This window comes from Cetorhinus maximus, chromosome 8, assembly GCF_964194155.1.
Source record: "Cetorhinus maximus chromosome 8, sCetMax3.hap1.1, whole genome shotgun sequence".
Classification (NCBI taxonomy): Eukaryota; Metazoa; Chordata; class Chondrichthyes; order Lamniformes; family Cetorhinidae; genus Cetorhinus; species Cetorhinus maximus.
The window spans coordinates 122,165,289-122,188,485 of NC_135886.1; the positions used below are offsets into that span (position 1 = coordinate 122,165,289).

At 41.4% G+C, this 23,197-nt stretch overlaps 1 protein-coding gene across 4 annotated transcripts in view; it reads left to right on the forward strand.

Moving 5' to 3' along the window:
* Positions 1 to 23,197, forward strand: part of LOC144683939 (nuclear protein AMMECR1-like) — a 138,152-nt gene that overhangs the window by 109,548 nt on the left and 5,407 nt on the right. Inside the window, exon 7 of one of the 4 annotated variants that reach the window (XR_013577370.1) lies at positions 21,888 to 21,963. The exons of the other annotated variants lie outside the window; for them this stretch is intronic. The gene's annotated coding sequence lies outside the window, so the exon portion shown is untranslated. Of the gene's footprint in view, positions 1 to 21,887; positions 21,964 to 23,197 lie in introns of those variants that run through there. 4 annotated transcript variants of the gene reach the window in all.

Consider the following 23,197-nt stretch of genomic DNA (forward strand, 5'->3'; position numbering starts at 1 on the left):
TACTATTCTAGCTTCTTAAAATAATAGACCAATGCTTTCACAGAATGCACAATACTGAGAACAATTTGCATGTGTCACTGAGTTTAGTCAAGGTCACCAAGATTTCTTTAACGTTCTTGCAAATTTTCTTCCGTCTCCTCCTCCTTTGAAGGTTTTCGCTCTCTGAAGTACAGTCCACAGATGGCAGACACCCAAGTGGGCATTATTCATGTCAACAAGCTATTTGACTGCAGGAACTATTCCAGCTCAGTTTGAATCTGTCCTTATCTGATGGCTATACACATGTAAATTTTCTATGGGATTCCTAAATTATAAATTGAATTGTTGTATTTTTCCTGTCAGAATTCCCCTGCATGGCCTTAACACTGGGGCCAATTGTAATACTCCAGCTACTGATATTAATTTAGAAAAGACCAGGGATTGTGTCTGGGACCTCCCTAATCTATATGGCTCCAATTAGTACACTTGGCTGAGCTATCAGAAAAGCAGTATGGCTTCTTTCAAAAATGAGAACATTTATATCTTTGCCAATTCTACGTTCAAGTTGCTGTTACAGCGATCTTTCCTGAAATTAATCAGGTACGTGGGAAAATAGAGGAAAATCAAAAAAATGTAAGAGGCCATCTGACCAGTCTTTAAAACTTAACTCCCAGTTGGCCACTCCTTCAAATATCTATCTAATTTGCCATTAAAGGCTTCTGCAGAGTCTTCCTTGACAGTCCATTCCACATAAGCGCTATCCTTTGTGTATAAAAGCAAAATACTGCGGATGCTGGAAATCTGGAACAAAAACAAAAATACCTGGAAAAACTCAGCAGGTCTGACAGCATCTGCAGAGAGGGATACAGTTCACGTTTCGAGTCCGTATGACCCTTCTTCAGAACTAAGATGAGATGAAATATAAGCTGGTAGAAGAGGGTGGGACAGGAGAGCTTGCTAGGGGGCCAGTGATAGGTGGAGGCCAAGAAGAGACTGCCAAAAATGTCATAGACAAAAGGACAAAGGGGTGTTGACGGAGGTGATATTATCTAAAGGATGTGCTAATGGGGACATAAAGGGAAGCAAGCAGGACAAGCTAGTGGCAGATGGCCCTAGTGCGGGTGGCGTGGGGAGAAGGGATCTAGATGGGCTAAAAGGTGGAGATGAAACAATAGATCAAAATAAATTTAAAAATAGGTAAAAGAAAAAAATATAGTTGTAAAAAATTTATAAATTATTGGAAAAAGGGGGATCGGAAAGGGGGTGGGGATGGAGGAGAGAGTTCATGATCTGAAATTGTTGAACTCAATGTTAAGTCCGGAAGACTGTAAAGTGCCTAGTCGAAAGATGAGGTGCTGTTCATCCAGCTTGTGCTGAGCTTCACTGGAACATTGCAGCAGGCCAAGGACAGACATGTGGGCATGAGAGCAGGGTGGTGTGTTGAAATGGCAAGCACCAGGGAGGTCTGGGTCATGCTTGCGGACAGACTGAAGGTGTTCCGCAAAGCGGTCACCCAGTCTGTGTTTGGTCTCTCCAATGTAGAGGAGACCGCATTGGGAGCAACGAATGCAGTAGACTAAGTTGGGGGAATTGCAAGTGAAATGCTGCTTCACTTGAAAGGAGTGTTTGGGCCCTTGGACGGTGAGGAGAGAGGAAGTGAAGGGGCAGGTGTTGCATATTTTGCGTTTGCATGGGGAGGTGCCATAGGTGGGGGTTGAGGAGTAGAGGGGGATGGAGGAGTGGACCAGGGTGTCACGGAGGGAACGACCCCTACGGAATGCCGCCAGGGGGGTGAAGGGAAGATGTGTTTGGTGGTGGCGTCATGCTGAAGTTGGCGGAAATGGCGGAGGATGATCCTTTGAATGTGGAGGCTGGTGAGGTGATAAATGAGGAAAAGGGGGACACTGTCATGGTTCTGGGAGGGAGAGGAAGTGTGAGGGCGGATGCACGGGAGATGGGCCAGGCACGGTTGAGGACCCTGTCAACCACCATGGGTGGAAAACCTCGGTTAAGGAAGACAAGTCAGAGGAACTGTTTTGGAAAGTGACATCATCAGAACAGATGCGACGGAGGCGAAGGAACTGAGAGAATGGGATGGAGTCCTTACAGGAAGTGGGGTGTGAGGAGCTGTAGTCGACGTAGCTGTGGGAGTCGGTAGGCTTGTAATGAATATTGATGGATAGTCTATCACCAGAAATTGAGACAGAGGTCAAGGAAGGGAAGGGAAGTGTCAGTGTTGGACCACGTGAAAATGATGGAGGGGTGGAAATTGGAAGCAAAATTAATAAATTTTTCCAGATTCAGACGAGAGCATGAAGCAGCACCAAAGCAGTCATCGATGTACTGGAGAAAGAATTGTGGGAGGGGGCCTGAGTAGGACTGGAACAAGGAATGTTCCACATACCCCATAAAGAGATAGGTATAACTGGGGCCCATGCGGGTACCCATAGCCACACCTTTTATTTGGAGGAAGTGAGACGAGTTTAAGGAGAAATTGTTCAGTGAGAGAACAAGTTCAGCCAGACGGAGGATAGTTCGGGCCTCTGTTCGAGGAAGAAGCAGAGAGCCCTCAGACCATCCTGATGGGGGATGGAGGTGTAGAGGGATTGGACGTCCGTGGTGAAGAGGCGGTTTGGGGGCCAGGGAACTGGAACTTGTTGATATGATGTAGGGCGTGAGAAGAATCGTGTATGTAGGTGGGAAGAGACTGGACAAGGGGAGAGAGAATGGAGTCAAGATAGCAAGAAATGAGTTCCGTGGGGCAGGAACAGGCTGACACAATTGGTCTGCTGGGACAACCCTGTTTGTGGATTTTGGATAGGAGGTAGAAGCAGGCCGTCCGAAGTTGGAAGCTGTGGAGGGAAGATCTCCAGGGGAGATGAAGTCAGTGACAGTCCTGGAAACAATCCTTTGTGTATACTTTGTCTAAACCATCTGTGTGGTTGCCCTCTTACAGGATTAACTCAAAGTTCCTGGTTCTAGAGTTTGGACTAATCTCAAACATATTACCAGCGCTCAATAAGACTGCAACTTTGCAAATATAGTTGGTTTTCCTTGATTTTGCTGCACATTCCACTACTAGTTCTATTGAGCTGCACATCAAAACTCCAAATTTCCTCTATTTTATGCACTCTAACCTAGAACCATTTAGTTTAAATTCCCACTGTTTGTTTTAGTCCCTTCAGACCATTACTATGCATTGCTCATGTTTAATGCCATTTGCACTTGCCATCCTACATCTGATCAGTCCAGATCGATTTGGTTTCCCTGTTAATTGTAATCAATTCCCACCTTCTCCTCCACCGCCCTTCCCCACAGGCCTTCAAACACCAAATTTGATGTCATCAAGTTTTTTTTTAATTTAGCAATTTTGTTTGTCCCCAGCTCCCAATTGTATGTTTACACTCAACACTGATCAAGTTGGCAAGCTGCTGGTAACCCATTGTCCTCTCATTGCAGCTCCATTCACAACTGTTTTTTGTTATTGCTGTGTTAGACCATTATCAATCCACCTCAGAAGCCTGCCTTCTATTCTCGGCCTACTTAACTTGTGGACTAATCTCTTGGCACGGTATTAAGAATCTTGCTGAAATGTAAATACCTTACTTCCACAAAGTTTCCATTGTCGGGAAGGTTGATCATTTCCTCAGACATAAATCCAGTAAATTTGTTAGGCAAGACTCCCCTCCCAAAAACCCATGCTGACTTCCTTTTTTTTAACCATACTGTTTGTTACCTGTTATTATATTTCTTTTCGGGGTGTCTTAATACTTTAACTTGCTGCCCTATATATTCCTTAATCGTCATTATTCTCTGTTTTAAGGATTGCACTACGTTAATTATTTTCCAACCTTTGGGTAAGCTGTCATTTCTAATGATTCCCTAAAGATAGTGACAAGGACATAATTTGATTTTGCAAGCTGCCACCTTATCCATGTATAAAGTCCATCAGGGGAAAAGGAGTGTTTTCCTTTAACTTCAATCAGTTTGTGACTTCCTTATCTGAAGTTTCTATTTCCTTTCTAGTGACTTAGTCTCTTTCCATTACCCCCATAAATTTAAGATTCGCAGAAAAGCGTTAACTATATTTTCTAATTGTTGAGGGGTCACTTGATACTATTTCCTTTTGCAAACGTATTTTTAGAAAGGTTAATTTCTTCTGTTACCCCCTGTATTCCTAAGTTAATTTTCTATTTTAGCTGTCTCCGAACCAATCTCTTGACCTCTTTTACTTTGTTTGTATTGGTTCGCCACGCTATTTGTAGCTTTACTCTTTAATTTATTTCTCTCCTTTCATGTATTTCCATTGTTGCTCACATCAGTACTTTTCCTTTGGTGCCGGTCGCTAGTGATGTGCGTGGCTTTTGCACGCTGTGTAAAAGTATTACTAAAAATGCTCTCAGAATCACAGAATTGTTATGGCGCAGAAGGACGCCATTTGGCCCATCGTGTCATTCATACTATGGTTTCTGGTGACGTAGAATGAATAGAAATTATTTCATCAAGGAAGGATCTTGGTGAGCAATAACCACAAGATGCTTCGATAGACCCATGGCAGCTACATTATTGGCTATCCTTCATCTTCCATTGAAGTAGCAGGTACTGCAGTGGTATAAAAGTTCTAATGTGGCTCATAGGTTATGATACCATGGGTATCAGAAACTTGGTTCAACAATAACAAAAGTTAGCAACAAAATACAGAAATTTATTATTTTGCAGAGATAAAAGACAAACAGCAAGGTGGTATTGCCTTCTTAATGAAAGAAAACTATTATAATGGAAATGGCCCTCTCTGGTAAGGGTGCTGATATACCCTATACACTGGAACCTTCAATTCTGTTCCAATGTAAGTAACCCTTGCGGGTAGAGATATTAAGTAACAACTACATGATAGTGAAGCAAGCCAGGACTAGGAGAGTTATCCTAATAAAGTGGACACCCAGCTGAGGTTTAGGCTAGAAAAGAATGACTACAATGGAAGCATTTAGAAAGGTAGATTTTAAAGGGAGGGTGTGGGGTGAGTTTTTGAAAACTGGCCTGGCTAGCACTGTTAAAAGGACACGAATATATGATCAGAGAGTATTGGTCAATGGATATTTTTCAGGCTGGAGGAAGGTTTGTAGTGGAGTTGGTATACTGGAAAAACTCAGCAGGTCTGGCAGCATCTGTGGAGAGAGAAAGAGTTAACGTTTCGAGTCCGTATGGCTTTGGAGTTAGAGGAACAGAAATATGATAGATTTTATACTGTTTGAGAGGGTGTGTGAGAGGGTGGAGCAGGTGGAACGAGATAGAAGGTCAGGGATAGGTGATAGCTAAGGAGAGATTGATTGGTCAATCTCTCCTTAGCTGTCACCTATCCCTGACCACCTATCACGTTCCCCCTGCTCCATCTTCTCATAAACAGTATAAAATCTATCATATTTATGTTTCTCTTTAACTCCAAAGAGTCATGTGGACTCAACGTTAACTCTGTTTCTCTCTCCGCAGATGCTGCCAGACCTCCTAGACCTTGGTGTGCAGGGGACAATTTCAAAGTTTGCAGATGATACGAAACTTGGAAGCATTGTAAACTGAAGAGGACAGTATACAACTTCAAAAGGAAATGGACAAGCTGTTGGAGTGGGCAGATAGGCGGCAGATGAAGTTCAATGCAGAGAAGTGTGAGGTGATGCATTTTGGTAAGATGGACATGAGGCAATATAAAGGGTACAATTCTTGAGGTGCAGGAGCAGAGGGGCCTCAGGAAATATGTGCATAGATCACTGAAGGTGGCAGGACAAGTGGAGAGAGCAGTTAATAAAGCATACAGTATCCTAAGCTTCATTAATAAAGGGCATAGAGTACAAGAGCAAGGAGGTTATGCTGAACTTGTGTAAAACTCTAGTTAGATCTTGGCTGGAGTTTTGGAGTATTTGTTCCCGTTACCCTCTGAAAGGACATCAACATCAGTTGATCCGTTTTAAGTAGCTTCCTCCCGCCGTCCCCAAGAATTTATCCCGCATCCTAAAAAATGAAACACTCTCCTAGCCCATCTTTCCTAGCTGCACATTGGCCTGACTAATCTGCCACTCACAAGTGACTATGAGAGTAATCCTGAAATTTCCCTAGTAGTTTTGCATTTTAGCTAAACTCTTTTTAATCTGTCTCCAAGAGCTCCATCGTACAGTTTCATTGATTTCTACGTGAACCACAAATCTTGGCTGCTTTCTCTTTGATTCCAGATATATTTGCTCCCTTATGTCCCTTTCCTTGGTATTCCAGGAGGTAATGCACCATTGGGACACTCGATCACAGCTGCAAAACTGGCTGTCAAGCCCCTAATTATAGAATTCCCCACACCTACCATTCTCCAATTATGACAGCTAGCGCCCTTTTTCTTTCTCTGGTAATCCCTTAATCTATGATGTTATGGTGTTGCTCTGCATTTCCTACACTGCAAGAGTGACTTCACTTCAAAAATACTACTTTATTGGCTATAAAATACTTTGGGACATCCTGAAGTCCTGAAAGGTGCTACATAAATGCAAGTTATTTCTCTTGACTGCCCTTTCTGTTGCCTTTGTCTTTGGCTAACATATTATGAGGACAACACGTTGGACAAGTCCAGACGCACAGTGATTTCCTACACAGGCTATTTTCTTCATTCATCACTCTTGTCGCCTTCCTATTATTCCTCCTCCTCCACCTCCCTCTCTCTTCCTCTATCTCTGCTGCTTCAAATTCAAGGGATGCAAACTTGAATGGATACAGTGGATTAATGGCTTAGCCATTGACCACGTAAAGCCCTTTTGGATCCTTTTCTCATCTGCCAAAATTGCTCACTTTACCAGAATCATCTTGGAATGCACAAACAATTGCCTGCTTTACTCTATTGAAAAATGGCCTTAAACCCCTCTCCTCCAACAATAAGTGTAAAGAGTGTGTGGATTTCTTTGTCACTAAGATTGTGACCATCTGTTCAGTTGCTTCTGCTGGTTCCGTCCCTTAGTCTACCCACTAGGCCAGACTTCCCCTAAATATCCCTCTGCTCACCCTCCCACTACCCCCTCCAACCAATCTGTATCTTCCTCTAGTTTCTTCCCTATAATCCCCTCATGCCTTTTCCAAGTTCATCTTGTCGTAAGACCCATGTGCTGCTATTCTTGATCCTGTTCCCACTGAACTGCTAACTATCCAACTTCCTTTCATGGCTCCCATGTTTACTGATATTGACATTTCTTTCTGCTCAGGTGCCATTCCCTGCTCCTTCAAATCTGCCACCATCACCCCTATTCTCAAGCAAACCGTTGGCATCTTCCTTGCAGACTAATGCTCCATATCCAACCACCCTTTCCTTTCCAAAGCCCTTGTACATGTTAAAATTGATCCCTGCACTGTTTCTAAATTGTCAGACTGCTACATCAAGTACTGGATGAGCAGAAATTTCCTTTAATAAAATATTGGGGAAACTGTCCATGCCACAAACTTTGTTCCTTAACCACCAACTGCGTTACAGTCCTTGGCTGGATGAGGCTGAACTACACTGTCCATAAAGATAAAAGCAAAGAACTGCGGATGCTGGAAATCCAAAACAAAAACAAAAACAGAAATATCAAGGCAAAAGAGAGATACGAAAATCCTGACGGAGAGTAAAGCAAAATTTCTTCAAGATAGGCATTCCTTGAAGAGAAGTGGCAGTCACTTAAACACAGAGATAAAAGCAAAGAACTGCGGATGCTGGAAATCCAAAACAAAAACAGAAATAACAAGGCAAAAGAGAGATACGAAAATCCTGACGGAGAGTAGAGCAAAACTTCTTCAAGGTAGGCATTCCTTGAAGAGAAGTGGCAGTCACTTAAACACAGAGATAAAAGCAAAGAACTGCGGATGCTGGAAATCCAAAACAAAAACAGAAATAACAAGGCAAAAGAGAGATACGAAAATCCTGTCGGAGAGTAGAGCAAAACTTCTTCAAGGTAGGCCGTCTGTTGAAGGGTCATGAGGACTCGAAACGTCAACTGTGCTTTTCTCCACCGATGCTGCCAGACCTGCTGAGTTTTTCCAGGTATTTCTGTTTTTGTTTTTGTTTTACACTGTTCATAACCTTTGGTGTCACATTGAGCCCCACAATGAGCTTCCAATGGCATATCCAGACCATCACGAAGTCTGTCTATTTCCACCTCCCAACATTGCCTGATTCCATCCCTGCCTTGGCTGATCTGATGTTGAAACAGTTATTGATGACTTTATTACCTCTAGCCTAGTCTATTCTGACAGTCCTGGCTGGACTTCCATTTTTTACCCTCCATAGACTTGATGTCATCAAGAAGTGTTGTCCATTCACCCATTGCCCCTATGTATATACTGATCCACATTGGCTCCCAGTTAAGCAACACCTTCAGTACCTTCAGCTGTCAAGATCCTAAACTCTGAAATTCCCTCATTTTCCTCTCCCCATCATGACTTTTCTTTTGTCCTTTAAAACATACCTCTTTGACCAAGCTTTTAGTCATCTGCTCTAACATTCCCTTATGTGACTCAGTGTCAGATCTGTTTGATAACACTCCTGTGAAGTGCCTTGGGACATTTTACTACAATAAAGGCACTATATAAAAACAAGTAGTCACCGTCATCCTCTCTCCTGGTTCACTGTGTGTTGGCTGGCCACATTCTGAAACAGATCTTATATAAGCCTTTCTTCCCAATGTTTAATACAGTGATGCCTGCTGTTCTTCAAGCTTAGCATTTATCTGTCTTACCAACATAACTTAATCCATATGTAGCCCTAGATATATTGTAGATTCTGTATATCCAACGTGAAGCGTTATGTCATTAACCTTTCATGGCTCTTAAATTCTATACTTTCTAGTCTTTAAATTTGAAACTAATTCATAAGACGTAGGAGCAGAAGTAGGTCATTCGGCCCATCGAGCCTGCTCCGCAATTCACTGAGATCATGGCTGACCTGATAACCCTCAACTCCACTTTCTTGGCTTTTACCCATAACCCTTGATTCCCTTCCTGATTAAAAATCTGTCTATCTCAGTCTTGAATATACATAACGACCCAGCCTCGACAGCCCTCTGCAGTAAAGAATTCCACAGATTCACTGTCCTCTGAAAGAAGAAATTCCTCCCCATCTCTGTCGTAAATGGGCAGCCCCTTACTCTGAGATTATGTCTGCTGGTCCTAGACTCTCCCATAAGGGGAAACAGCCTCTCAGCATCTACCCTGTCAAGCCCCCTAAGAATCTTATATGTTTCAATAAGGTCATCTCTCATTCTTCTAAACTCCATTGAGTACAGGCCTAACCTACTCAGCCTCTCCTCATCAGAAAATTCCTCCATACCCAGGATCAGCCTGGTGAACCTTCTCTGGGCTGCCTCCAATGCCAGTATATCTCCCCTTAGATAAGGGGACGAAAATTGTTCAGTGTATTCTAGGTGTGGTCTAATTAGTGCCTTGTATAGTTTTTAGCAAGACTTCCCTATTTTTGTACTCCCTTCCCCTTTGAAATAAAGGCCAACATTCCATTTGGCCTTCCCTATTACCTGCTCAACTTGGACGCTAGCTTTTTGGGATTCATGCACGAGGACTCCCAAATTCCTCTGCTGCAGCTTTATGCAGTCTTTCTCCATTGAAATAATATTCAGCTCTATTCTTCCCGCCCAAGTGCATAAACTCATATTTTCCCACATTATATTCCAGTTGCCAAATTTTTGTCCACTCACTTAACCTGTCTATATCCCTCTATAGACTGTCATCCTCATCACTTGCCTTCCCACCTATTTTTGTGTCATCTGTAAACTTGGCGATAGTATATTCACTTCCCTCATCTAAGTCATTAATATATATTGTAAATAATTGTGGTCCCAGCACTGATCCCTGTGGCACTCCACTAGTTACAGGTTGCCATCCTGAAAATGCCCCCCTTATTCCAACTGTCTTCTATTGGTTAGCCAATCCTCTATCCATGCTAATATACTATCCCCAACACTGTGGGCTCTTAAGTAGTCTTATGTGCGGTACCTTACTGAATGCCCTTTGGAAATCCAAATATATTACATTTACTGATTCACCTTTATCCTGCTTGTTACCTCCTCAAAGAATTCTAATAAATTTGTCAGGCATGATTTCCCCTTCATGAAGCCATGCTGATTCTGCTTGATTATATTATGCATTTCTAAATGGTCTGCTATTACATCCTTTGCAATAGACTCTAACATTTTCCCAGTGACGGATATTAAGCTGACTGGCCTATTAGATACCTGTTTTTTGTCTCTCTCCCCTTTTTGAATAAAGGCATTATATCGGCAGTTTTCTAATCTTCTGGGACTTCTCCAGAATCTAAGGATTCTTGGAAGATTACTACCAGTGCATCCACTATCTGTGTAGCTACTACCTTTAATATCCTAGGATGTAACCCATCAGGTCCAGGGGACTTATCAGCCTTTAGCCATATCAGTGTCCTTAGTGCTTTGTCTCTAGTGATAGTTGTTGTATTTATTCTCTCCCCCCCCCCGCCCCAGCTCCTTGATTATTTGGCATTCTTGGAATGCTATTAGTGTTTTCTGCTGTGAAGACTGATGCAAAGTATTTATTCAACTCCTCTGTCATTTCCTGGTTCCCCATTATTATTTCCCCAGCCTCGTTCTCTAAGGGGCTGATGTTCACTTTGGCCTCCCTCTTCCTTTTTATATATTTAAAGAAGTTCTTACTGTCTGTTTTTATATTACTTGCTAGATCACCCTCAAAGTTTATTTTCTCCCTCTTTATTTTTTGATTATCTTTTGTTGGTTTTTAAAACTTTCCCAATCCTTTGGCTTACCACTAATCTTTGCCACATTGTATGTTTTTGCTTTCAATTTGACACTATCCTTAACTTCCTTGGTTAACCATGGTTGGTTTATCCTCTTCCTAGAATCCTCCTTCCTCACTGGGATATATCTTTGTTGTGAGCCATGAACTATTTTCTTAAACATCTGCCATTGTTCATCAACTGTCGTTTCTGCTAAACTCCTTTCCCAGACCACTCCAGGCAACCCTGCCCTCATCCCTTTTTAATTACCCTTATTTAAGTTAAGCACAGTTGTTTCCGACCCAAGTTTCTCACTCACTGAATGCTAAATTCAACCATGTTATGGTCACTGTTTCCTAGGGGATCTTTTACTCTCAGATCATTTATTAAATCTGCCTCATTACACATTACCAGATCCAAAATAGCCTGATCCCTGGTTGGATCCATAACATATTGTTCTAGGAAACTGTCCTGAATAAACTCCTAATTCTTGCTCATGGCAATTTGATTTTCCCAGTCTACACGAAGATTAAAGTCACCCATGATTAATGTTCTGCCTTTTTTACATGCCCTCATTATCTCTTGATTCATTCTCTGTCTTACAGTATAATTACTGTTAGGGGGCCTATAGACTACTCCCATCGGTGTCATCTTCCCCTCGTTATTTCTTACCTCCACCCATATGGATTCTACATCTTCCAATCCAAGATAATTTCTTGCTATCATATTTATTCCATCTCGTACTAACAAAGCTACCCCACCACCCTTTCCTTCATGTCTGTCTTTTCAAAAAGTCACACACCCCTGAATATTTAGTTCCTGGCTTTGCACTCCTTGTAACCAAGTCTCCATAATGACAATAAGATCATACCCATTAACCTCTATTTGTGCCATTAATTAATTTATTTTGTTCCAAATACTGCGTGCATTTAAGTAAAGAGCCACTAAATTTGCCTTTTTACCATTTTTTCCCCCTTTGACCCTATTTGCTAGTTTCTTTTTTTGTTTGTGCACTGCCCCTTGCTGTCACACTCTGGGTATCATTACCTAAGTAGCTGCCATATCCTTTTGTTTTGTAAGTTAACGTACCCCCTCTCCAGAACCCACCCTCTTTCTCTCTTATCCCCCCCACCCCATTTAGTTTAAAGCCCTCTCTACAGCCCTAGTTAATCGATTCGCCAGGACACTGGTCCCAGCATGGTTGAAGTGAAGACCATCCCATCGGAACAGCTCCCTTCTACCCTAATACTGGTGCCAGTGCCCCATGAACTGAATCCCATTCCTCCAACACCAACCTTTGGGCCACGCTCACGGATGCAGAGAACAGTATCTATTCCCCCTAATTATACTGACCCCTACCACTACCATGTTCCTATTTCTCCCCCCCCAACTTGACTGGCTCCTTGTACCACAGGCCGTGGCCAGTTCACTCATCCTCCCTGCAGTCCCCGTTCTCGTCCACACAGCTTGCAAGAACCTTGTAACTGTTGGACAGTTGCAGGGGCCGTGGCCCCTTGAAAGCTACTCCCTGGGTCCCCATACCTGCCTCACTTGCAGTCGCACCCTCCTGTCCCTGATCACAGACCAAATTTGAATTACCTAATCTGAGGTGTATGACTGCCTCCTGGAGCAAAGTGTCCAGGTAATTGTCCCCCTCCTTGATGTGGCACAATGTCTGCAGCTTGGACTCCAGCTCCTTAACTCGGATCCGAAATTCCATGAGCTGCAAACACTTACTACAGATGTGTTCACTGGATCGCCTTGGTGTCCAGCAGATCTCAGGGCATGCTGCAGCAGCAACACATCACCTGTCCAGCCATCACTATTGTATTTTATTTAATTTATTCATTAATCATTCTAGTATCCCTGCTCGTTACACTTGAAGAATCCCCTGCTCTTTACCTTTTATTGTAATTTTTTTTTACACCAGTATCGATCCTATACTTAACAAACTATTTTTAAGAAAGAGGAAAAAAAAGAGTAGAGCCCTATACACAAACTAAAAACTTTTACTTTAAAGCCTAGAAGTACTCACCAATCCTACTCGCCAATCAGCTGCTCTCTGCACTCTTTTCCCCCTCGCATTCTTTAATGGTGTCTCATTATCTCTCTTTCCGCGCCCTTTATTGGTGTCTCGTCGCTCCCTCTCATGATCTTTAATGGCCTCTCGCCTCTCTCCATAATCTTTAATGGCCTCTTGCCTCTCACTCTCCGTGCTCTTTAATGGCATCTCGCTCCTCTCTCTACGTGCTCTTTAATTCACATCTACCTTCCTGGTGTTCTGATTTTTTTTTCGTCCATGGGATATTGCTGGCATGGTCAGCATTTATTGCCCATCCCTAATTATCCTTGAAGGTGGTGTTCGTGAGTTGCCTTGAACTGCTGCAGTCCATGTGGTATGGGTGCTTGCACATTGCTGTCAAGGAATTCCAGGATTTTAATTAAAACAGCCCTGATTTATCCTCTCGTCACCCATCCGTAAACAAAGATGTTTTGGTTTGCTTCCCCCTTTATATGCAGTGATGCATTTCCCAACCCCTCAATTTTGGTGTGATCCAATTTCTATTAATAACCCACAGCAAACTTGTGATGGGATGAACTCAAAGGGTTAGTTTATTTGTACAACTCAAAATGAGGGAGGGTGGTTTGCCACACAGCCCCCTTTGCACTCAGACAATAAAAGAGGGATAGAGAAAAGAGAGGTTTACAGGGCAAAGACCACAGAAAAGTATTATTGTTTAATGTGTGTCCAGAATCAAAGATCAATGAGGTATTCCTTCATGGAGGACAGCACGCTGAAAACTAATGCTGTATAATTCACTTTTTCAGTGGAGTTAACATAGCACAAGGCGATGGGCATGCAGAGATTAAACCGTTTTGTAGGCGATGGTGCAGAAGCTCCAGTAGAAACAGTGTAAATGAAGGTGAGGTGTTCAATCTGGGCAGAGCCCCTTTTCTGTGCTGTAGCCTGTAGATGTTAAAATAGCAGACTGAGCTTTGCAGTTCCATTGGGCAATATTACTGGTTCCACAAGCAGCGCCCATGTCACATAGCCCCCACCTCTCTTCTCTGGCTTTGACAAAGGGTATCCCTTTGTTGCGGCCCCTAAGATTGCTAAATGTTCCAACCACAGAGACTTGAAAGGGAGGTTGTGGGATTCTTTGCCCTAGCAGACGGATAGGCTCCAGTTGGCTAGGCCTGGCTTATGAAATGCAGATGGCCTTTGTATAGTTCTAATTGAACTTGGTCCCTGCAGCTCACAGGCGTTAGTGTCTCTTCAGAAATAACAGGATGCAAGTTTTTGCAACGTTAGCTCCTATTGTTCGAGGGTCACTGGCAAATATAGCTTCAGCCATTTGAAAAGGGTGTTTGCTAATTTCTAAATTTTAAGAACTGGACAATAAGGATATCGATATATATTTTATCAAAATATGAAAAATGGCTGCTGGAAACACCTGAAATTCAGGGCTCAAGTGGAGTTCAGGACTATAAAGAGACTGAATTTGAGTAGGGAGTTGCTTGTATGATCTGGTGTGATTGGGCAGCAAGAGGAGCAAGAGCTACAGCAGGCAAAGCAGAGCATGATTTATGGACAGTTTGAAAAGCAGTAAAGGAAGAGGGAGCTGACTAATTATAGCAGAAGGGTGAAGAAGCTAGTAGAGAAAAATTGTCCCATTGTGTATTGGGCTTGGAATCCACACCCAGAAAGAAGTGGACACGCTAAAATGAAACTGAGTGGACGGGCATGGAGGCCACAGAACAAACAAAGGGGAAGTAAAAGGAAGCCTACAATGTACACCGTGATTCCTACAGCTCCCAATGCCATAATATGATTGGTCTTATCAGCAATTTAGTAAATAGAGCCTGAGCTACTTGCTCAGCATGCAAACTTGACGCCAAAATAAGGCGCATCAAAGCTATCCTGCAGGATAATGGCTGCCCCATCAGATCATTACTCACTGTGCATCATGCATACTAATGAATGGGCCTAAGACTGATATTTTCAGACCTAAAAAGTGCCCAGTCTACTTCAAATTACCCTAGAAGGGTAAAGTACTTCAAAAGTTTGAGCCAGAGGTGAAGCTGGCCATTTCATGTTGCCACTATGTAGTAGCAAGACAAATGGAATTTTCCACTATTGGGTTGCTGATGTCAAACCAAAAAGATGATCTGCCTACCACACAAATGAATAATGTGGTAGATGAATTTAATTGCTGGCCCGTTGCCAGGCACATAGGGCGGTACGACGTCCTGACGACTGGATCGTATCAAACAGCACATCCCTTCAACTGTTTGCAATAAGCAGAGCACTGACTGTGCTCAACCAGCCCATGCTTGCAAAACTCAATATGGTGTGTAACGTTAGATGTGATTCGGTGATTGGGCAGCACTTGCTGAACAATCCTGAGTGTGCTAAGAATTACACTAACAATCAATTTAGGCTCTCAATGTGGCTCACTTACACTTGCTCGGAGGTACATTTGAATGCAGGGATCTGTCCGCTGCAGGCAAAAGGAATGCATCCAGGCAATGTACCTTTTATGAATTGAACAAAAGCATGGGGACAATAGCCCCCGATGCATTTTTCATGGCAACTCCTCAACCCATCAGAGCCAACTTGCCAACCAATCAGCACCCTTTTCTCATGTAATATAAATTGTTGCTCCCTTCGGCATTCTTGCAGCTGTCCTGATGAGTGGAAGATGAAAAGCTTTGACAGCATGTCTTTTTTCAGCAATAAAAGGAATAAAAAATATAAGTGTTTACAAAGGCAATTTTATACCTAAATGTTGGTATAAAAGCATCAATTAAAATATTATGTAAATGTTATTATAAATCCATGTATGTATGCTAGACTTCCTTTATTCCCCCACCCCAGCACAAAGCAGACCCAGGCTGTCCTATGACTGAAGCTGAACCCACCATATTTCTTGGTTCAGATTTAGCTGTTGCACCATTGTGCCTCTACCAGTTAGAAACCCTGGAAGATAATACAGGAGGTGTTCCGATAATACCGGCACACTATTTATATATGGCCACCTATTTCAGATGGAAGAGTTTCATTCTCATTCTGGAAGTACCCTGCAAGTGTAAATGGAAGGCAAATGAGATGGAAGCCCAGTGTGATGAGTTTCCATTTCTTTATCCCAATGTTTTCAAACTTGGAAAAATATTTGAGTAAACTGCTATCTTGCATTGTTTAATCATTCTGCAACAGTTTAGTAATGGATGCAGGCAACAGTTTTAAGAAAATACCTGCAGCAATATTGCTAATTACAGATTGATTAAATGTTTGCAATTCAGTAAACTTAAAATATAGTTAAATGCCTATGAAGAGAAATCAGTATCGTGATGGGAACTTCCCCCACCATTCCACAATCACGGTTTACAGAATGAAGAAAGCTAAATACATGTTACTCAGCAATCACCTGGTGCTGTAATGAATATCAGCCATGCGAAAATTTTGAATTATGGAAGAGAGCTAAAACATGCTGTGTAGCTGGCTTTGTGTAGCACTTTTTTATTCAGATGCAAACCATCTTTTTTGACATGTAAATTTTAATGTGCTCGCAAACCTAGTTGATCTGACCTCTAGCATTAGCATTAAAATTTTGACTGGTCTTTGATTCTCTCGTCCACTAATTAAGTAGGATACAGCATCATTTATAAATAAACTGTCTAGAGCATTAGGCATTGCTGCAATTGTAATAGGGCAGCAATTATTCATACTCAACTGTAATTTCTTCATTGTAGCAAATCCTCATATATTGTGCTAACTTGGCCAATCTTAAAATTTGATTCTGGAGATTTCCATGGTTTTCACTATGGAACTATGATCCTTATTTTTGATGAAGGTCCAGGGCATGCAAGGTAGGTATAATGTGAGCTATTTGGGAGAGACAGACTTCTTCTAAACCTGCCCTTACACCCCACAATGCTACTTTTTTCATTTACCATTGGTCTTTTTTGTGTACTAATTTCCTTGCTGAAAAGACCAATAAAACAATGGCGGCAAATTTAAACTTGTTTGATGGGGGTGACCGATGGTGAAAGGCATTATCATCAATAGTGGACAGTAAAAACAAGGAGATGGGGAACACAGAGATCCGGGTACAGAGAAAGGATCAGTGTAAGTCAGTAAATGTGGGCAAGTTGACAACTAACAAAGGAATGCAATGTAAGGAATAAGGACAGAAAATGCCGGAAAATCTGAGCAGGTCTGATAGCATGTGTGGAGAGAGAAACAGAATTAACGTTGTAAGTCCGTATGACTTCTTCAGAGCTGTCAGACATGCTGAGTTTTTCCAGCATTTTCTGTTTTTATTTCAGATTTCCAGCATCTGCAGTATTTTATTTTTATCTTAATGCAGTGTAAGCATATGGTTGTAAAGAGACATGATGGCACTAAAGGGAATATACAAACATACGGAAATGATGGATAGATGACAATACTTTAATGCCTCTTGGCATGTTATTAATATGAAATAGATCTGAAATCAGTCTCTTGCACAAATCTGAAATACATCAAAATAATGTATATTGAATTACCATCACATTCAAACAATGAATACCTTGAAGCAAAGTTATAATTAATCTCTGGGCCTTACAAGAATTTATTTGTTTTTTATGATTCTGTACTCACAATCCTTGATGTAACAATTATTGCAGTTTTCTAAACTGGCAGTTGACTGACTCAGTCTGTCATAGGTAATACCAGTTGTCTACAGTGCATGCATTGTTGGTCCTACTGGGAACAAAAATTGTTTATATATTATTTCATGGAATGTGGGCGTCGGTGGCAGAGCCAGCAATTGTTCCCCATCCTTGAGTACCTGCGAGAAGGTGGTGATGAACTACTGCAGTCCATCAATTTTCTTTGTATTATCAAAGGGTACAAAACAAAGCAAAGTTTAGAGGTTTGATTTCTAATCTGTCCTGAGTTGATTATTCTCAGCCATGGCCCTATTTGGGTTATGAGAATTGATCTCTGCATTCTTGAGCAGGAGAAAGGAAATTATTAATTTCAGATTCCACTCTTGGATATTTATAACCTCTGGTGCAAAGTGAGAGGCTGAGGTAAGGGATGGGTTTAGCTGTAATGTTACCACAAATTATTAGCTTTTTACCACTTACTGAGTTCACAGATAAAATACAGTCACTTGGACAAAATACTAGATGCAATCTGAGTCATAATCAGTAGAAACAGTGATGGTACGGTTGGGTTGCTACATAAAATCCATTCCAGCAACAAATTCCTGTATTGCACAGAAACCTTTTATAGGTGAAGTAAGTTCATTGAGTGTTATCCCTAGCTTCTTGGGACATTAATTTAGTACAATGGAAATGAGGCAGAATATGAAGGAGCGTTGCCTCCATTTTATTGGACAAGCCCCTGGAAACCAATTTCCCTTGGTGCATTCCTACTGACTGACAAGGCTTAGTGTGATGGCAAATTCCTGTGTCTCTGGTAGAATTTTGGTAACATTTTGATTTTATTAAAGTCTGAATCAGTATGACAACTGAGTGAAATGTTAATGAGATGGGTAAATTGGTGACATGGGGAGACATGCAAAGAGAAGTCAACTGTTTTTGTGTGTATTCCACCCCAAGTCACTGATATCCCCAGTCTACGAGCATTTCATTCTGCTGTGCTATCAATATGTAGATCAAATTTGAGTTTCATAGGTAACTTCACTGTATAGAAAAATCACCATGTCATTGAGACAGAGCTTTGTTTGCACATTGCACGTTAGTGGAATAGGCTTGCGGCTCTGTAAAATATTCATAATTTGTGGGAAGATTAGTTGTGCTCTGACTTCTGTTGAGTGATGAACCAGAGTATTGAACATTACAGTTTCAGCTTTTTGTGAAATGGAAAGCTTTGCTTTAGAATTTGTATTTAGAGACCTCATGCCTGCCTAATCATTTGAAACAGCATTGCAATAGGTATTCTTTATCCAGCTTGTATTTAGAGCATCTTTAGCATAAAAAAATGTCCCAAGGCGCAGCACAGGAGCGTTATAAAGCAAAAATTGACAGAGCCAATTAAGGCGATATTATAGTAGAGACCAAAACTTTGGCCAGAGTTACGTTTTAAAGAGCATCCTAAAGGAGGAATGAAAGACGGAGAGGTTTAGGGAGGAAATCATGGAGGTGGGGGGAAAGGAGGTTATGGAGTTGGGAGTGGGAGGGATAGAAAGATTATGGAGACGAGGTGGGGTGAGCCCATGGAGGGAGGGATTTAAAAATAATGTAGAAGGCAAACAGTGCACAGTTAGTATGAGGAGCTAGGCACCAAATTAAGAAGCAGAACCTCAAAGGCAATAATTTCTGGATTATTACCTGAGCCATGTACAAATTGGCATAGGACAAATAAGATTAGAGAAATGAATGCGTGGCTCAAAGACTGGTGTGGGAAAATTGGGTTTTGGTTTTTGGGGCACTGGCACCAGTATTGGAGAAAGTGGGATCTGTACCGTTGGGACGGTCTACAGCTGAACCGTGCTGGGGCTCACGAACCACATTACTAAGGAAGTAGAGAGGGCTTTAAACTGAATAGTGGGGGCAAGAGATCAAATTCGGGAAAATATGGTAAACCAAAGAGTAGGGACATGGCAAGAGAGAGAGGTATTAATATGGGAAATGATAAACAGCCCATGACAGGAAGGGACAGAGTACAAATCTGAGTAAATCGGCAGATAAGGCTAGACATTACAAAAATAATAAAAGGACAAAACTGAAGGCTCTATCTAAACGCATGTAGCATTCGAAACAAAACAGATGATCTGATAGCTGGCTACAGGATGACATTGATTGGGATCTGAATATTCAAAGATATGTGGCATTTAGGAAGGACAGGAAGCTAGGAAAAGGAGGGGTGGCTCTGTTAATTAATTATGGTATTAGCACATTTGAGAGGGATGACCTAAGTTCAGGAAACCAGGATGTAGAAGCAGTTTGGGTAGAGATGAGAAATGATAAAGGCAAGAAGTGGCTTGTGGGAGTGGTGCACAGGACCCTAATTAATTACACAATAGGACAGAATATAAAAGAAGAGATAATGGGAGTTTGTCAGAAAGGTACAGCAATAATCATGGGGGGTTTTAATCTACATATAGAGTGGAAAAAGCAGATGGGCAAAGGTAGCGTAGATGAGTTTATAGAATGTTTTTGGGATAGTTTCTTAGAATAGCACGTTCTGGAGTAAACCAGAGAGCAGGCTATACTAGACCTAATATTGAACAACCAGGTAGGATTAATTGATAACCTCATAGTGAAACTACCCCGAGGTAGCAGCGATCACAATATGATTGAATTTTACATTCATTTTGAGAGAGAAACGAGTGCGTCCAAGACTAGTATTTTAAACTTAAATAAGGGCAATTATGAGGGCATGAAAGCAGAGCTAAAGTGAACTGGGAAATGAGGTTAGGGGATTGGTCAATAGAGGTTCAGTGGCAGATATTTAAAGGGATATTTCAGAGTACACAGAATATATACATTCCAATGAGAGAGAAATTCCAAGGGGAGGGCCCACCATCCATGATTTTTTTTTTAAAAGTTAAAGGCAGTATCAGACTTAAAGAAAAAGGATATAATTATGCAAAGATGGGTGGCAAGTCAGAAGATTGAAAAGTATATAAAGAACGGCAAAGAATGACAAAAAGATTAAGAAGGAGGGAAAAATTGGAGTAAGAGAGAAAGCTAGCTAGTAATATAGAGATGGATAGTAAGAGTTTCTATAGACATTTAAATAAGAAAAGAGTTAACAAAGTGTTGGTCCTATGGAGAGTGCACCTGGGGAATTGATCATGGAAAGTAAGGAGATGACGGGTGAATTAAACAAGTATTTTGCTTCGGCCCTCACTATAGAGGGCACAAGTAACATCCTGGAAATAGCTGTAAATCAGGAAATGGATGGAAGAGAGGAACTCGGGGAAAATTATGATCGCCAGGGAAGTGATAATGAGCAAATTGTTGGCTGTGAGCTGACAAATTCCCAGGTCCGGATGGACTTCATCCTAAGGTCTTGAAAGAAGTGTCTAGTGGTTTTAATTTTCCAACTTTCCCTCCTTTTGGGGAATGTTCCATTAGATTGGAAAATGGCAAATGTAACTCCTTTATACAAAAAGGGAAGGGAAGGAGACCGAAAGCAGGAAACTAAAGGCCAGTTAGCCTAACATCTGTCATAGGGGAAATGTTAGAAGCTATTATTAAAGATGTTATAGCAGGGCACTTAGAAAAATTAAAGGCAATCAGGCAGAGTCAACATGGTTTTGTGAAAGGGAAATCATGTTTAATCAATTTATTGGAGTTCTTTGAAGGAATCACATATGCTGTGGATAAAGGGGAACCGGTGGATGTACTGTACTTGGATTTCCAGAAGGCATTTGATAAAGTGTCACATCAAAGGTTATTTCAGAAAATAAAAGCTCATGGTGTTAAGGGGTAACATATTGGCATAGAAGATTGGCTAGCTAACAGGAAACAGAGAGTTGGCATAAATGGGCCTTTTTCTGGTTGGCAAGATGTGACAAGTGGTGTGCCACAGGGATCAGTGCTGGAGTCTCAACTTTTTACAATTTATATAAATGACTTGGATGAAGGGTATGATTGCTAAATTTGCTGATGACAGAAAGATAGGAAGGAAAGTAAATTGTGAAGGAGACATAAGGACCACCGGCGCACAGTAGTAGCAGTGTATGCCATCTACAAGATGCACTGCAGAAACCCACCAAGACTCCTTAGACAGCACCTTCCAAACCCATGACCACTACCATCTAGAAGGACAAGAGCATAGGAACATCACCTGGAAATTCCCCTCCAAAAGCCACTCGCCATCCTGACTTGGAAACTATATCGCAGTTTCTTCACTGTTGCTGGGTCAAAATCCTGGAACTCCCTCCCTAACAACACCGGGTGTACCTACACCACAGGGACTTCAACGGTTCAAGAAGGCAGCTCACCACCACCACCACCACCTCGAGGGCAATTTGGAATGGGCAATAATGTTGGCCTAACCAGCAAAGCTCATATCCCTTGAATGAAAAAAAAAGGTTGTGAATGGACAAAGATCTGGCAAATAAAATATAAAGTGGGCAAATGTGAAATTCTTCATTTTGGCATAAAGAATGAAAAAGAAGCTGCTTATCTAAATGGTGAGAGATTGCAGTGCTCTGAGATTGAAGGATCTGGGTGCTCTAGTGCATGAATCATAAGGTTAGTATGTAGGTACAGCAAATAATTAGGAAAGCAAATAGAATTTTATCATTTATTGTAAGGGGAGTTGATTATAAAAGTAGGGAGGTGTTATGCTTCAGTTATACAGAGCACTAGTGTACAGTACTGGTCTCCTTATTTAAGGAAAGATGTAAATGCATTAGAAGCAGTTCAGAGAAGGTTTACCAGATGAATACCAGGAATGGGCGGGTTGTTTTATGAGGAAAGGTTGGACAGGTTTGGTTTGTATCCACTGGAATTTGGAAGAGCACCAGGTGACTCGATTGAAATCTTTAAGATCCTGAGGGGTCTTGATAGAGTGGATGTAGGGAGGATATTTCCTCTTGTGAGAGAATCTAGAACTAGGGGTCACAGTTTATAAGTAAGGGGTCGCTCATTTAAGACCGAGATGAGGAGATATTTTTTTCTGAGGGTTTTGAGTCTTGTTCCAAAGTCCTTGAATATTTTTCAGGCAGAGCTAAATAGATTCTTCATTAATAAGGTGGTGAAAAGTTATCGGGGTAGGCAGGAATGTGGGATTGAGGTTACAATCCGATAAGCCATGATCTTATTGAATGGCGGAGCAGGCTCGAGGGGCCGAGTGGCCTATTTCTCCTAATTCGTATGTTTGTATGTAATCTAACCATTGTATTCTTTCTTTTGCTTCCTGTCTTTTGTAAGTGTTGACATAAATACTAAAAGGCTATGGTAATATCTATACTCTAATTTTCCTTTCCAGCTGCAAAGTGACAGGAACTGTGTAGTGAATTTGGAGTGTCGAACTCGCAGTAGTTCTTGTTCCTATAATTTTGGTGTCACTTATAACAATCCTTAGAATTTTCATTTTACTGATTTGCAATATTTGCATAAAACAAAATGCTAGAAATACTCAGCAGGTCGGGTAGCAGCTGTGGAAAGAGGAACAGTTAAAATTTCAGCTCTGATCTTTCATCAGAATTGCGAAAGTTAAAAATTTATTGAGATAAAGGTTGATTACGTACAGGGTAATTATGGGTAAAATAGATATGTTTGGGGATTTACCATTCACCATTTTAAACATCATCCAAACTTTGAGGTTAAAGTACAGCTTCACTGCTCAATTCCAGCCATCTGTAAATAGAGCTTGTATTTACATAACGCTTTTCATGCCCTCAGGATTCCCCTAAACAGTTCACAGCCAATAATTTATTTTTGTGGTATAATCTGTTAGGGTAGCACATT